Genomic DNA, 17,536 nt, shown 5'->3' with positions numbered 1-17,536 from the left:
ATAGAGCATCCGCCATGAAGTTCTTCCCCCCGGAATGTACTTCAATAAAAAATTAAAGCGCTTAAAGTACTGGGCCCAGCGAACTTGTTTGGGGGACAGCTTCTGAGGTGTCTTTAAAGCCTCCAAGTTCTTATGATCAGTCCACACCTCAAACGGGTGTTTTGCTCCTTCCAAGAAATGTCTCCAAGTCTGTAGGGCCCAACGGACTGCAAAAGTTTCTTTTTCCCAGACTGCCCACCTTCTTTCGGTTTCAGATAATTTACGGGAGGTATATGCACAGGGTTGTAAAATCCCTTTCTCATTGATTTGTAGTAACACCGCTCCAACTGCCACATCACTCGCATTGGCTTGGATCACGAAAGGAGCATCCGTCCAGGTGCTTTAGCACTGGTTCAGCAGCAAACAGTCATTTCAGCTTTTCAAAGGCCGCTTGACATTCCATGGACCACTCCAACAGTTTACTAGGCTTTGGTTTCGCCTCCCCTTTAGATTTTAAGAGGTTGGTGATAGGCAGTGCTATCTTTGCAAAAGCCGGGATAAATTGTCGGTAAAAATTGGCGAATCCCAAGAAACTTTGAAGTTGTTTTCTGGTGCGTGGGGGGGGGGCATTCCAACATGGCACGCACCTTCCCTGGATCCATTTCTATGCCCTCATGTGAGATGCGATACCCCAAATAGCCAATTTTCTCCTAATGGAACTCACATTCGACAATTTAGCATACAACTTAGCGGCTCGGAGTTTCTCTAGAACTGACCGCACTAGTTTCACATGTTCATCCCAAGTCTCCGTGTAGATAAGGATGTCATCAAGGTAAACCAAACCCCCCTTGTATAAATGTTCATGTAACACCTGATTGATGATCTGCATGAATACCGCTGGGGCCCCCTGTAGGCCAAATGGGAGAACGTTGAATTGGAAACAACCTATCGTGCAGTTAAAAGTGGTTTTTCATTCATCCCCTTCCTTAATTCGGACTCAGTAGTACGCTTCTCTCAGGTCGAGCTTCATAAAAATTTTTCCCTTGGCCAGGTAGGCCAGCATGTCCTTCATCAGAGGGAGGGGTACACATTTTCCACGGAAATAGCGTTCAGGTTTCTATAATCCACCACCAAGCGCAAGAAGCCATCTTTCTTTTCACGGAACAATACTGGGGCCGCTACCCGGGGTCTAGTGGGTTGAATGAACCCACGTTCCAAATTTTTATCAATAAACGACCGCAGCTCTTCTAATTCCCGTGGTCTCATCGAGTATAGCTTCGGTTTCAGAAGTTTCACCCCGGATAAAATTTCAATACTACAATCTGTTGAATGATGAGGGGAAAGCTCATCCGAGGCCTTCTCACTGAATACTTCTTTTAAGTCCCAATATTCCTCTGGAATTTTCTCCTCCCCTTTCAGCTCCTCGGTACCCGTGGAGGCTAACTCAATAGGATTCTGAAGTTTTGGCTGAGATCGCTCCTCCCCTTCCAGCCGCTGGTCGGTACATATGCCCAATGACCCTTTCCTCCAGTTGACGTGGGGGTTCCATTTCCAGAGCCAGGGTAATCCCAGTATTAGCGGCTGTTCCCTCCCAGGGGCCACAATAAAACACAGAGTCTCTCTATGCCTCCCCATGGTCATTTCTATGGGTTCCATTATGAAGCGTGCAGGGCTGCCCCCCGCCACTGATCAATCCAGTTGGCAAAAGGCTATGGGCGTTTTTAAATTTTTTAGTCTTAAGCCCATTTTCTCTGCTACTCCCGTGTTGATTACACACCTCGTGCACCCAGAGTCTAGCAAGGCTAGCATTTCCCCTTCAGCCCCCAATGTGGGTACCCTTAATTTCACTGGAATGGACATAGGGCCCTTGTTTGGACTTACCAGGGAGTCGTCTTCCAAATCAGATTCACTCTCTTCAGAGGAGGTCGGAGGTCCCAGCTTCTCTCCTTTCGGAGGGGTGACCTCTACAACCTCCCTCATCTTTAGCACCATCTCGTGAGGTTTCACTGGGGTTTTTTCAGGCTTGTTCCCTCCTCTTGGCGCCCCCTTTGGTTCCAACTTGGCCCGGCAGTCTGCAGCTCGATGACCTTCCTTCCCACATCGGAAGCAGGCAGTGGTTTGGGATCTTGCTGCCATCCCTCCCTTTTGGGGCTTGAGGGCTTCTTGAGGATGTGGGGGGAGGGCTTGCTCCAACCAGAGCCCCCCCGGCGTCTGTTTCGGGTTAGGCCAATTTCCACCTCTGCTGCCAGCAAGTACCACATCTGCAAATCATTTGGGTCTCTTCTGGCAATACAGCTCTGGTATACATCTTCATTTAACCCATCTTTAAATGCTTCTATCAGGGCTCCCTGGGACCAGCCTTGAATATGACACGCCAGCTCTCTAAATTCCTGGGTGTAGTCAGCCACTGATCTCTGCCCCTGATTTATGGTCTTCATCCTAATACTGGCCTTACGCTCTGCCAGTGGGTCCTCAAACCTTGCCTGGAGCGCAGTCATGAACAGGTCATAATTCAACAGCTGGGGAGCATTATCATTATGCAAAGTCACCATCCACTTTGCAGCTAGTCCCTCCAGAGCCCTGGTAACACATCTACCTTTGGCTGCTTCTGAGGGAAAATCCCCTCTGTATTCTTCCATATAGCTCCAAACTTGTGCTAGGAAAAATCCCAACTCATTGGGGTCCCCCCCATATTTTACTTCCAACAGAGGCTACTTTGGAGCTCTACGTCTTCTAGGAATTACACCTCCCGCTGGGGGCCCCGGGGCTGCTCCTGGCTGTTGCGCTGGTCCAGGTTGATTTATGGGGGTGGCTGCTCTGCTTCTTCTGGCTGGGGCTGCTTCCCCCTCCGCTCTCTCATACCTTTGTGCAGTGTGAGGTTCTCCAAGGGCCTCATTGATGAAGTGCCTGGCCTGGTTCAGTAAAAAGTCTTTTCTTTTCCTCTCTTGCCATGGCTTCTCTCTTCCACGCTGACGGGTAGTGGTGAGTCCTGGGGGGGGGCTCCTCCGGATCCTTCCAGCTGACTCCCAATGACCATTTGGGTTTCACAGCTGATTTTTCCCCAAGGTTGAGCTCTGCTAGCAATTCAGCTTCCCGTGCTTCCTCTAGCAGCAAGGAATCTTGCCCTCCAATGGCACCCAGGTCTTCTTGGTAGCTAGCTGGAGTTGACATGATGTTCAGACCCCCTCGGAAGAAATTGTATTATCTCTCCGGGTGGGCTGGTAAGTTGAGATTCAGAATAATGTCAGCTCGTGCTCCATTCAAAATCCAAGAAAGAAATAGTTAGACTCTTTTAATTAGAGAAAAGCTATCTTTTACTGGAAATGAAGTGGTAGCAACAAGAGAATTCTGAATCTGAGGAAATAGGCACATAAATCACATATACAAAGTGATGGAAATGTTCCCACCCCCAATAGTTCAAATGGTTCTTCCAATTAAAAGTTGTGAATATCATTATGTGGACATCTTCAGGTGGTGATGAAGTTTCTGTCCATTGACCTTGGCATACTTTGATAAACGTTTGCAGCTGTGCAGAGAAGAGAAAGCTAAGCAAGAAATAGAAACCTAAGCAAGAATGCACTCTCCCCCCTCCTCATTTTATACAATGCTACTTTATACCACCTCCAGCTCGCTTCCCAACTTATCCCCTCTCCTCCCCCGTTACTTATGGCAGCCGAAAGATGCAAAGCAATAGTAGATCTTGAAGGCTGACAGCGATTGACAAATCAAAATAAATAAATAATTAAAATAAAAAAACAGAAGAAGTGGGCTGGCAACCATGTGGGCTCCTGATGGATATGGCTGCTGGTGCTGCCACAAGGCAGTTGTCAGGGTGTGGATGGCCTGGCTGCAGGGGGCCTTGTGGTAAGCCGAAGCGGGGCACATGGGGCAGCTCCACCACCCCCACAACTGTCTCACCTCATCTCATGTTGGCACTCCAAACAACCAGACAGAATGGATGGTCGGCCAGCTACACAGGCTCTTAAGTAGGGCTTATATTGGGGTAAGGCTAATATTAGGTGCACGTGTAAAACTAGGGCTTATTTTCAGGATAGGTCTTATTTTGGGGAAAACACAGTGTTTCCAGTTCACTATAAGCCAAAAAATGCCACAGTTCTCAATACTATAGCAATGTTATGAAAACTGGTTTTGAAACGTCATCACGTGGAAGCACTCTATTTTTAAAAATAATTTTTATTGTTACTTTCCAACTTTAAAAACATATAAATCTGGGGGGCGGAGCGGGCATCATGGCGGTACAGTGTGCGATCTTGAAGCTCCAAGATTGCCACTGATATCTCCGTTGCAGGAAAGTCCCACCGGACTTAAACTGTCCCATAGAGATGGTGACTGAGAAGGGCACATCCTGTCGATCCCAGGGACATTGCAAAGTCCCTGGTAGATCCAGGAGAAGCCTTTTTTCACACAGTGGAGAGGCAGCCATTAAAGCTGCTGAACCTGGGACAACTCTGGAATGGAAGAAAGCTGGAAAGAAAGTGTGTCAGTTTTGTTATGATATGTACAGAATAACCCTTGAGTAACAAGGATATGCACATGGAAATGTTTATGAGAATAGTTATGAATAATTATCCAGTCACACACAGATACACTAAATTGAGTTAAAGTTTACTTTAAGAAATAGCACAGTCCAATAAACGGTCCAGGTCATATACATTTAAAAGTCCAAAGAATATCCAATTACAAAGTCTTCTTACCGGTTGCCTTGTCGTTTACAGTAAACAAAAATATCAAAGTATATGCACAGCATAAATACAACAGAGAACCTTAGATAGCAACAGAATGTCAGAGAGACAGAATGTCAGAGAGAGCAAGCTATGATCTCTAGCTCCCTCTTATGGTAATTTGCAATATAATCAGAATATAGTATAAATCAATACAGTGATTTTGTCTTAAAGCTACAAAAATACATTGTTGGTTTATATATTGCCAGCCCAACTAATTGATGGACAGATTCCTAACATTCTCCCCTTTGGGTAGGTCAACATATAATACATTACATCTTTAAACTATAATTCTCACAACACGCTTTATGCTTAATTGCACCTTGAGCTTTCGTGAAATGATCTTCAATATTATGTTCAGTCATGCAGTATTCTAACTGAATCAATTTATTTTGAACACACTGTCTAACGTTCAAATATCTCAAATCAGTATGTTTAGACCCTGTTTTAACAGCTAAATTAGTAGCCATACTAATTGCAGATTGATTGTCTTCATAAACAATAAATGGATCACGTACAGTAATTCCAATATCCTTCAACAATTGTTTATATCAATTCTGTACACAATAATGATAAACATGAGAATTCCACTTCCATAGTAGATAAACTAATATGTTGTTGCCTAATAGACTTCCATCCTATTAAAGCATTACCCAACATTACCACTAAACCTGATGTTGACTTACAAGTCATTATATCAGTAGCAAAACTTGCATCAGCATATGCAGTTAACACTAATTCATTACTTGGTTCTAAATATAATGAATAATGGATTGTGTGTTTTAAAAACCTAATTATTTGCTTAGCTGCTTGCCAAGGCCTTTCATTTGGTTCAGCGTTATACCTAGCCAATTGGTTTACACTGTAAGATATATCTGGTTTAGATCAATTACCCAGATATGATAGACTACTAATTAAGGATTGATATATTTCCTTATCAAACATAAGACTTTTAATATCACTATGTGTAAATTCCTTACTCATTGGTGTCTTAGCAGATTTACAATGCTCCATGTTATAGCATTTTAATAAGTGGCTAATCTTCTTGGCTTGCGAAATTTTAAAACCTTTATTTGTTTTCACTATATCAAGACCCAAATAATGCTTAATTTCCCCTAAATTTCTAATCCTGAACTTTTTCTGTTATCTATAAACAATATCATTTGCTTCTTGTTCAGTTTTAGTTATAATTGTTATGTCATCCGTAAATAACAGTAACAGAGAAATTAAACCATCTTTTTCTCTTCTGAACAAACAAGGATCAGCTATACCAGCTTCAAAACCTATTGAAACTAATTCCTTTACAATATATTTATTCCATTCATAACTGGATTGCTTTAGACCATAAAGACTTTTCTTTACTTTCCAATAATCAGTTTTTCTGTCATCCTTTAAACCTAATGGCTTTTTCATATAGATGGTATATTGTAAAGGTGCATGTAGATATGCAGTTTCAACATGGTTTATTTTACATTTATTCTTAGCTGCCCAAACTAATGCTGTTCTCAATGTATTTGCTCTCAGACTAGGTGCAAACACTCCATCATAGCCCTTATCTGACTGAGCAAATCCTTGAGCAACTAATCTTGCTTTATGGGTAATAGTCCCATCCATATCAGTCTTTATCTTATACACCCATTTGCAACCTATTGCACGCTCACCTGGTGGTAACTTTACATCCTCATATACCTCTAAATCCTTTAACAATTTTAACTCCCTATTCATAGCTTCCTGCCAAGCTACCTGATCCTTTGTAGGATACAGTTTTATTTCATTGAAGTTAGAAGGTTCTGTATTAATCTGACATACAATGCCTGCTTGAAATCTGTCAGGTGGACGACTCTCCCTAGTTGACCTCCTAGGCAACTCAGTACATGTTGTTGGCATGTCCTCTTCCTTTACCTCCCATATCAAATCCTCGTCTTCTACAGTCATAGAGCATTCTTCTATTGATGATTCCTCCATTGAGGATTCCTCCACTATCTCATCATCAATATTATTATCATCAGGATTATCGGTAAACAATGGAGTCTCAACAACAACACTATCCTGTACCTTATTATATTCCTGTTCAAGCTTTCTCCAGCCAACATGCTCCAGAAATTTAGCACTTCCACTGCAATATACATTAGTAGTACCTGGCTCCCAAAATCTAAATGATCTATGATTAGCTTCATAACCTACAAAATATAATTCTCTCGCTCTATGTTGTCCCTTTCACTTTAGTTGCGTGGGAATATAAGCCCATGCTGGGGTTCCAAATTATGTAAATAACTGAGATCTGGCTTTTTTCCATTCCAATGAGTAAATGGTAATTCACCAGTCATTGAATTCACTACGTTATTCAAAACATGGTTAGCACACATTATTGCTTCACCCCAAAGTTCCTCTGATAAACCAGAATCCGAAATCATAGTTCTAGCCATAGCCTGTAATGTTTGTCCTCTACATTCAATATATGAGTTATGTTGTGGTCTATAAGGAGCAGAATGCTTATGTTCAATGCCAGCTTTCTGTAACATGGCTTCAAATTTTCTATTGGTAAATTCAGTACCATTATCTGTTACTAATCTAATAACTTTCTGTTTCTTTTTCCTTTCAGAAAATTTTAGCCAGTTTACAAAATGCTATGTTTCTTTCTTCGTTTTCATTAAATAACAGAAACCATATCTGGAAAAATGATCAATTATACTTAATATATAACAGGCTCCACCTAAACCAGGTTTCTTAGGTCCAATAATATCAGTAAAAACAACCTCTAATGGTTCACTGGTTTTGAATCCATTTACCCTATTTGCAGGCTTTTTTCTTGATTGCAAGCACTGGAATTTAAATACTTTGTACAAGGTTTTAATTTCATACCATTAGATAACTCAACAGTTTTCTTTAGCAGTTTGAAATTTATATGTCCCATCATGTATAATAAACTAACCATCATCCAATCTTGCAGTAACGCTTTTACCCTGTTTTCAATTAAACATTTATCTCCCTGAAAGATGACAAATCCTGCTTTTACCATTGCTCTTACAGATAGTAAGATAGTAAGATAGTAAGTTAAATATCAGTCTAGGTACATATAACATCGGTAAACGTTCATTAATACATGAACAATATGCAGTACCTTCTCCAGATGCTCTCAATTTCCATCCATTAGCTAATGATACATGCTGTTTACTCTTTGTCACGTTGACAAACCTCTTTATTTTTAGTTATACACTGCAATGCTCCACTGTCAACTACCCATATATCATGGTTTACAGTTGTAGTTGTACTTGATATGGCTAAACTAACATCTTTATAAGCTCTTTGTATATTAATAGCATTCTGTTTCTTACCCTTTTTACAGTATCTGGCTATATGACCTTTAGCCCCACAAGAAAAACATTTCCTAACAATATAGGCAGTTGAAGACAGTTTTTCTTCCTGTGTTTGTCCTTCTCTGCATTGATTTCTATCTTGCCTTCTTCTTGACTCTTCTAAAAGTCTTCCAGTTATGCCAGTCAATGTAAGTTAATCTCTGTTTAAAGCTTCCAGTGAAGACACATAATCATCATAAGTTTCATCCAAAGAAGAAAGAATGATGTAAACTTGATGCAACTCTGAGAAAATCAGGTCCTTTTCTTATAGCTCTTTGTAAAGTCCTTTTCATAAACTCCAAATGAGATAACATATCATCACCTTTTATAAGACAGGCTCTAAACAGATTACGTGTAAGGAGTATGTGTGCACCCACACTATCTCAAACATAAATCTTCTTCAAAATGTCCCAACACCTAGCAGCAGATTCTTCCCCATGAATATGGACTAACTGCTGATCACTCAGTGTCAGTCCAATTATACTAAGAGCCTTTTCATTATCCTGGTTAAAGTCAGCTATTTTCTTTTTATCTTCATCATTCAATGGGTCCTAAGCTGTTACATCCGGTGGACTATTAGCTACAATCCATAATCCATCTTTACGCAGAAGTAGGCTGCACTTCATAAACCAGGAAACATAGTTTGTTCCATCCAACCGGGCTATCTGGGATATACTGGTTGACTGTTCTTGTGCCATTGGTAGTTTCACAATAAATCGCAATCAGCTGGCTGAATATGAAACTGTATATTCACACTGATTCTCAATATCTCTCTGGGCCCATAACCAATGTTATGATATGTACAGAATAACCCTTGAGTAACAAGGATATGCACATGGAAACGTTTATGAGAATAGCTATGAATAATTATCCAGTCACACACAGGTACACTAAATTGAGTTAAAGTTTACTTTAAGAAATAGCACAGTCCAATAAACGGTCCAGGTCATATACGTTTAACAGCCCAAAGAATATCCAAGGTCTTCCTTGTCTATACAAGATATGTGATGAGAAATAAACTACCAAGAGAAGTTAATATCAGATTTACTAAGAAAATAATTAAATCACAAATACTGCAGGCAGCATGTTTACCTGGCAGGAACAAAGACTCAGAATTGATAGAGTTGAAAAAGCTGAGTTATTCTATCTGGAATATTTCAGAGGAAAAGAGGAAGACACAAGAAAAGAGGAGTCGTTAACTGAATTTCAAGAGGAATGTATAGCAGTAATTGTAAAATAAGAAGGAGCCATAGGTGGTGTACCCAAGAGCAACGAGAACCAAGATCTACTAGAGCAACAAATCCTTCTTATAAAGTCTAAAATGGATGAGAGAAAACTGATTACAATAAATATAAGTGGACTTAACTCAGTTACTAAAAGAAGAAAAATATTCCATAAACCAGAGAAATTAAAAGTTGATATAATCTGCTTACAAGAAGTACATATTAAAACAACACAAACATATATTGAAACAACAAATATTAGGGAAATTATTTACAGCGTTGACACAATGTAAAAAGAGAGGAGTGGTGTTATACATTAGAGATACAAGCCCAGAGGAAAAAATAGATACAGATGATGATGGAAGGATTGTGATGGTGGAGATAATGGACAATAATCTATAGACACTTTTAATAGCAATCTATGCTCCGAATGATAATTAAGAAGATTTTTACAGGAAATTACATATGAAAATAATTGAACTGGACTATGCTAATATTTGTCTGATGGGAGATCTTAATGAAATAATTAATGACAAATTGGATTATAAAACACAGAAAACAGCAAAGAAACTAGAAAGACATTGCCAAAATCCTTCTTTCGAATGGTAGATGAGATAAACCTAAAAGATGCATAGAGAGAAATGCAGAAAATAAACAATATACTTTTTATTCAAATAGACATGCATCATGGTCCAGAATAGATATGTCAACAAAATCGCTCTCTAACATACAAGACATTGAAATAGAAACAAGTACCTGAACAGATCATAATCCAATAACAGTTGCATGGAAAAGACAAAAAAGGAGATCTAGGTGGACTCTAAACAATACGATATTAAAGGAAAAAGATTTCAAAGAGAAAATTGAGAGAGAATTGACTTTCTTCTTTAAAGAAAACACAAAAGAGGATACATCACTACAGAACCTCTGGGACACAATGAAGGCTTATACAAGAGGTTTGATAATGGATTACACAAGAAAAAAAAACAGAAAACAGAAAAAAAAACTTTTTAAAACATTGGAAGATGACTACAAGAGGCTGGAAAAAGAATTACAGAAATTTCCACAAAAAAAAGAGACATTAAAATTAAAATGGGCATAACTAAACATAAAATGGGGCTAATGGAAAAATAGCCCAAAAAATTAAAAATGCAAAACAGAACTACTTTCAAGATGCAAATAAACCAGGCAGATGGTTAGCTTATAAACTGAGAAAGGAAAGAGACTCAAGAAGGATAAATCAATTAATATATGAACAAGGACATCTATGCTATGAAAATGTGGAGAAGAAAAAAATTATTCAAGATTATCATGGAAAATTGTACCATCAAGAGAACGTCCAGGAAGAAAGAATTTAACAATACCTACAGGAAGCAAATCTGCCCCAGATACCTAAAGATATTGAAATAATGTTAGAAGGTAACATAACAATGATGGAATTAACAGAAGCTTTAAAAAAGCAAAATATTGGGAAAGCACCAGGTCCGGATGGACTGCCAGCAGAATTTTACAAGACATTTCAGGAAACGTTGAATCTTCACTTATTAAAAGTTATGAATGAAGTTATGTCAAGGAAGAGAAAACCCCAAACATGGTCAGAAGCATATATTATACTTGTACTGAAGGAGGACACAGACCCACAGCAAGTTAAAAATTATAGATCTATATCCCTATTAAACTCAGATTATAAAATCTTTGTTTCAATTCTGGCAGAAAGACTGAAAAAATACTTAAATAATGTTATTCACTCTGATCAAAATGGAGACAAATTAAAGACAATATGAGAAATTTTAGACAGGCTGGAATACTATGAGGCACATCCTGAAAAACAAATGGCTTTGATGTTTTTAGATGCACCTTGACAATGTGAGTTGGAGTTTTATACTATTACAATTGGAACAAATGGGCTTCAGTAAAAAATTTACCCAAGCCATAGAAACGATATATTGTAAACAAATTGCAAAGGTTATGATAAATGGAGAGTTAACAGACTTTATAGATATAAGAAAAGGGACTAGACAAGGCTGTCCATTGTTGCCTCTGTTTGTGTTAACACTGGAAGTGCTGAATAGGAACATCAGAGAAGAAAAAGAAATAAAAGGAATGAAAATTAAAAAAGAAGAGTACAAATTGCAAATCTTTGCAGATGACCTGGTATTCATATTAGAGGATCCACTGGAGTCAGCACCTAAGCTAATAGAAAAGATAGAAGAGTATGGGAAAGTAGCAGGTTTGAAAATAAAAAGATAAAACAAAGATTTTAACAAAGAACATATTAGCAAGACGAAAGAAAGAATTGAAGGTAATTTGGGGGATCCAGGTCACAAATATGGTTAAGTATTTAGGGATACATTTAACATCAAGATGTAGCACACTCAAGGAGCACAATTATCTTAAACTCAAACAACAGATTGCAACAGATTTGATAAAATGGGAAAATTTACAATTATCATTGATTGGGAGAATATCTACAATTAAAATGAATGTATTGCCTAGAATCTTATATTTATTCCAGACAATTCCAATTAGATTAGGAAAAGAATTTTTTGAAGATCTAAATAAAATAGTGCTAAAATACATTTGGCAGGGGAAGAAAGTGAGAATAAAACTTAAACTGTTACAAGATGCAAGAATAAGAGGAGGATTCGCTTTGCCCAATTGGGAATTATATTACCAGGCGACGAGTTTGATGTGAGTAAAGGACTGGATAACATTAAGGAATACTAGACTTTTGAATTTAGAAGGACATGACTTGCTGTTAGGGTGGCATGCCTTCCTCTGGTATAAGGGAACTAAAATGCAGGGGTATTTTAGAAGACATTATATTCGAGAAGCATCGTTTTTAAACTGGGAGAAGATAAAAAAGCAATATTATTTAAAAATTCCACTATGGTTATCTACTATTGAAGCTTTTTCTTATCCAATAATATATAAAAAGGAACAAACAGTTAGATATGGTGAGATATTGAATGAAAAGGGTGAACTGAAATCTATGCAAGCGTTGGAAGAACAAGGTGTAAAAATGAATTGGTTTTCATATTTGCAAATACAATCTAGATTTGATAAAGATATTAAAACAGAATGTATCTATGATAAGTTGACTGACTTAGATAAAATTTTGACAGGTACTGATGAAAAAGTAATTAAAAAACTTTATGGACATTTGCTGGAGTTTAAATTAGAGGAAGAACAAGTTAAAGAAACGATGATTGCTTGGGGGAATAATTTTGGATATGGGATTGACTTAGATAAATCGCAAAAATTGTGGTCTCAAAATTATAAAATGACAATGTCAACTGCATATAAAGAAAATTTGTATAAGATGTTTTACAGGTGGCACTTACCCCCGACAAGAATTGTGAGAATGTTCAAGAATAAATCGGATGTTGGAAATGTCATCAGATACCTGTTGCATATTACCATATGTGGTGGACATGCTCGGATGCAAAAAGATACTGGACGATAATCCACACATGGTGGAAAAAATGATAAAACAACATATAGACTTTAAACCTGAGATATTTTTATTGGGAATTATACCGGAAATATACAGCAAAAAATTTAAATATTTGATTGTAAATGTTTTAACAGCAGCTAGAATTGTATTTGCTAAGAATTGGAAAAGTGAAAAAATACCTATGCAGGAGGAAATTATTAAGAAAATCATGGACTGTGCTGAAATGAGTAAATTGACATTTGAAATCAGAGAACAAGAAGATAAACAATTTTATATGATATGGGATTTATTTTATCAATGGTTAGATAAAAAGACATGGTAAAGAAATAGATTAGGAAGCTTTACAATAAAAAGTTAATAGATTGATATAGAATACAATATAAAATATATAACCATTGGATGAATGTATAAGATTAAACTATAATGAAATTTAGAATATCTCGCATAAAATGATGGAAAAATAGTTTAGTCAAATGAATGATTAATGATTGATAAATACATAAGCACATGTTTGATTGACAAGATGAAAATTTATACAACTTGTGAGTAATGGCAAAAAAAGGATAGCACAAAAGATTGTAATCAACTGACACACTGTACGTATATAATTGAAAGATGGTTTTATGTTTTTATGTCTTGTTTGTATGTTTGTTTGTTGTAAAAAATAAAAACTTTAAAAAAAAATATAAATCTTAATTTTAACAGTACTGTGTCATCATTATTATATACATTGGTATACAAACTAATCTCATTATTATAAATCATTACACAAACCAATCTCATATAAATATCTACATTTATATATCTACATACATTTATATATTGTTATCTGTAACTTTCTTATTTCTTTTTATCTTTGTTTCTGTTACTCAACAATACCAATTATACCAAGTTTCATAATACTCTGACTCTTCTTTCTCTTTTAATTTTAAGCTCAATTTATTCATTTCAGCACAATCTAGATTTTTTTGGATAATTAATTCCTCGGAGGGTATATTATTTTGTTTCCAACATTGTGCATATATTATCAATGCTATCAGAATATGTAATAGAATGTATCTAATTTTCTTTCTATACTTCCCCTTAATTATCCCCAACAGAAACAATTCCAGTTTAAATTCTATTTGTTCTTCAATTATCTCTTGTATCCAAATCCTAATTTTCCTCCAGTATTTTTGGGCTACTGGGTATAACTACTACATATGATAGAAGGTACCATGTTTTCGTTTGCATTTCCAGTATATAGGATTCATATTGGGGTACATTTTAGCTAATGTCATTGGTGGCAAATGCCATCGTTAAAAAATCTTGTACATATTTTCTTTATAGGCTGCTGATCTTGTTAATGAATAATTTTTGTTCCATATTCTTTCCCAATCTGCTATATCTATATTAAATCTATATTATAAATCTACAGTATATTATGTCCCAAAATTTTACCCATGCTATTATGCATCCTTTTACTACCTCCTCTTCTAAGGCAACTTTTAATCGGTAATTATACATTTTTGCTATAAATTTCTCTTCTGGGTCTGTTAACATTTTATCTAATTGTTGCAATTCAGTGTAGATTCCATACTCTTCCATATCTTTTTTATATCTGTTTTGTAATTGTAAATATGGATACCAATCAGTGAATATACCCTGCTCTTTTAATTCCTGATTCATTTTTAGTTTTCCCTGTTCGTCTAACACTTCTCTACATCTAACCTTTTTGCTAATATCCAATGTGTTTTGGGAGATCATCGTCTCCATGGTAGATAACCAGATAGGTACATGGAAGCACTCTAAAAGGCCTGGGCACAACCAGAAAATTGTCAGGTTACAGTATATGATTAAAATAGGGTGATTTGAGTTCAATCAGGGAGGTCCAGGGGTGTGATTCAACTGGTCTAACAACCAGTTTGGTGAGTGCGTGCTTTGCACACACACAGAGGGTTTGCTACTGACCTTCTCCTGCAATCCTGCACTCCCTGTGTGTTAAACAGCTGACACGCAGCAATCTACTGTGCCGCACAAAGCAGCTGAGCTTGAAAACCAGGAAATAAAGGTCAGAATGGGCGTGTGGGCAGGCCCAGCAGCTGATCACTGGAGCAAACTAGTTCACTCACAGATGATCCTCGGAGCTACTGGTTCGGCCAAATCAGGCCGAACTGGTAGAATACCACCCCTGGATAAGTCCTATTGGGTGACCTTTGACCAATCATCTTTCAATCTCATGTATTATACAGAATTTCTGTGTGTATGTCGTGCCCCTGTTGGAATCTGATTTGGAGAGGGAGGTCAAGCAGCTGAAATGGAGTGGGAGTGTGGATCCGTTGTCTGTGGAAGAAACTGGAGAAGGGCAAAGCCTGGCTGAGCAGAGCAGGGGAGAGGTAGAGCAAGGGTGAGGTAGAGGAAGGGAGAGGGAATTCGGAGGAAGATCCAGGAACGGAGAAGGGAGCAACCTGAGTTGTGTGGCTTACGGGGGAGGAAAGGTCCCTGATTCCCTTAATTAGCTGCAGCTGGGAGCACAGTGTTTAAAAAGGGAAGTTGCGCACAGCAAACTGTTGAGAGCAAATCGTGAATTATCTGGTATTGTTGAGGCTTATCTGGGTTCCCGGCATCTTCCCAACTGTGTGTTTTGGTGGCCTTTCAAGTCTGCAATTCCTTCTCCTGCCCTGTCAAGTTAATTACTGCAGCGTGGTTTGTGTGGATTTTTATTTACAGTTTGCATGTACTTTGTTTTTGGACTGAATTTCCTCCACTTAAAGGCTGTTCTTGGGAGAGTTTTTTCTCCACCCAAAGGTAACCTGGACATTGGGGGCAAAGTTGGAGGTACTAAAGGGACTCTTACTTATGCGACTGTGTTGCCTTTGTGCCACGCCCCAGGTCATCACAGTGTATGTGGGAAGGGGTATTTAAAGGCCCTTGGAATAAACATAATAAAGATCGACTTCCAGCTGACGTCACGACAAGACCAGAAACAGTAAACTGAGGTCTCTGTTCCTGTGCTGGCTTCTCACCATTTGTGGGCTCTGCACGGAGCCAATAGCCACTTTGTAGGGGCAGCAAAGCAAAGGAGAGGCGCTCAGTGAGGTTCTGGGAGAGAATGCAACTCCCCCATGAAAACTCTTGAGCATGCTCTCTACACCACGACGGAGAGATCAACCAAGATGGCCGCTACAGAGTTGGGACAGCAGAACATCTAAGCACAATGCTGGAGCGGAGTTTGGGAATGATGTTTGGAGAAGGGTGAAAATAATTCATATTATCTTTTACCTACCCCAAAAGGACTATAACAGAGAAGCCTAAGGAATTGAGTTAGTGGTGACTTGGAAGATAGAAGAAGAAATGGAAAATGTAAAGAGCTTAAACTTTTAACATTTTAAAAGGAATAAATTTGGAAGAACACTAATTTGGAATTGGGGAGCGGACAGGATTTGGCATTGGAAGGCATCAATTTGAATGCTGGAAATAATTGTTCTAAAAGAGAAATAATATTTGATTTTCTAAAAAAAAGTGGTGAAGCTAATTTAAAGAAATGGAAAAAGGGTGGCTGTGAAACTGGACTAAAAGCGCCACTTGTTGACAAAAGGAAAATCTTGCAGATCCCTTCAAACTAATGATCTAATCAAAAGAAGAAATTAAAAAGGAATAAAAGACACTACAATAAGACCCCTGGAAGCTGAAATATATTATAATTAAAGAGCAAGGAATATAAGAGGATATTATCCCTGGAATTATTGGTGACTTGGACTGATTAACATTGGGAAATAAAGATTTGAGAATATTGATATTAAAAAAGAGACACTGGTTCATATAAACTAAAACTTACTGGATACTGGACAATTGGAATAATAAGTAATACAAAGATGAGTGACATATGTAAAGAAATAAAGATGGACCTTCAAGCCATGAATGAGATCTGGAATAGAATGTTGGATTTATGCACAAAAATACAGAATACAGAGAAAAATTCAGAAATGGCGATGAAAGAAGAAGAAGAAGGAGGAGGAGGAGGAGGAAGAGGAGGAAGGGGGAGGAGATAGAAGAAAGAGAAACCAGTGAAACGGAACAAAAGGAACAACAAATAATGCAAAAGAAGAAAAAAGAAATTGAATTTGAGATATTAATGATAGATGCAATAAATGGGGGGGGATATTGAGATTGGAATGCTGATAAATGAAATGGCTAGGAAATTACAGAAAGGAGATCAGAAGAGGGTGGGGATAAATCTTGAGAAATGGGGAGAAAATACCAGAAAATGATTAAGAATAGAGGAAGGATTAAGGGAAAAAGCCAAAGATTATAGAAAATGGTAAGCAAGCAAAGAAATGACGAATTAATATAAAAGAGAGACTTGGAGATAATGGTTAGAAATGGAAAAGAAGGGGACTCCACATGAAGAGGTATTTTACCAGTAAAATATACAAAATAAATCTTAAGATTAACTAAGTAAAACAGATAAATGTTTATGGAAGATAAAAGTGATTAATATTTATGATAGGAAAGGGAATATTATGTGGAGCCCAACAGAGAATAGACATAACCATATAGTAGAATAATATTTTTAATGAATTATATCCTTTGTTATTCATATATATAAGGTAATGAGGTTATAATGTTATAAGGTTGATATTATTGGCTAAAAGAAAATATATTTGTGTAAAAACGAGGTGTTAGAGGGAAGGGAATATACAGAAAATAAAATATACATAACAGTGGCAAATGTAATATTGAGCGGGGTATAATAGGGGATAGTATAAATTAAGATTAAATCTTGAACGGTCAATGAAT

General features: G+C 37.5%; 1 protein-coding gene and 1 pseudogene across 2 annotated transcripts in view; one reads left to right on the top strand and one right to left on the bottom strand.

The window, feature by feature from the left end:
* The window catches only part of KIAA2012 (KIAA2012 ortholog), a 145,245-nt gene that overhangs the window by 119,373 nt on the left and 8,336 nt on the right, over positions 1-17,536 (top strand). The gene's annotated exons all lie outside the window — the stretch shown is intronic.
* LOC148127928 (uncharacterized) lies at positions 1,659-3,150 on the bottom strand (annotated as a pseudogene).

The sequence above is a fragment of the Pseudonaja textilis genome, chromosome 1 (genome assembly GCF_049901715.1).
Source record: "Pseudonaja textilis isolate UNSWEBS1 chromosome 1, rPseTex1.2, whole genome shotgun sequence".
NCBI classification, from domain to species: domain Eukaryota; kingdom Metazoa; phylum Chordata; class Lepidosauria; order Squamata; family Elapidae; genus Pseudonaja; species Pseudonaja textilis.
The sequence above is the reverse complement of the archived record's forward strand: the minus strand, read 5'-3'. Positions and strand labels throughout refer to the sequence as shown.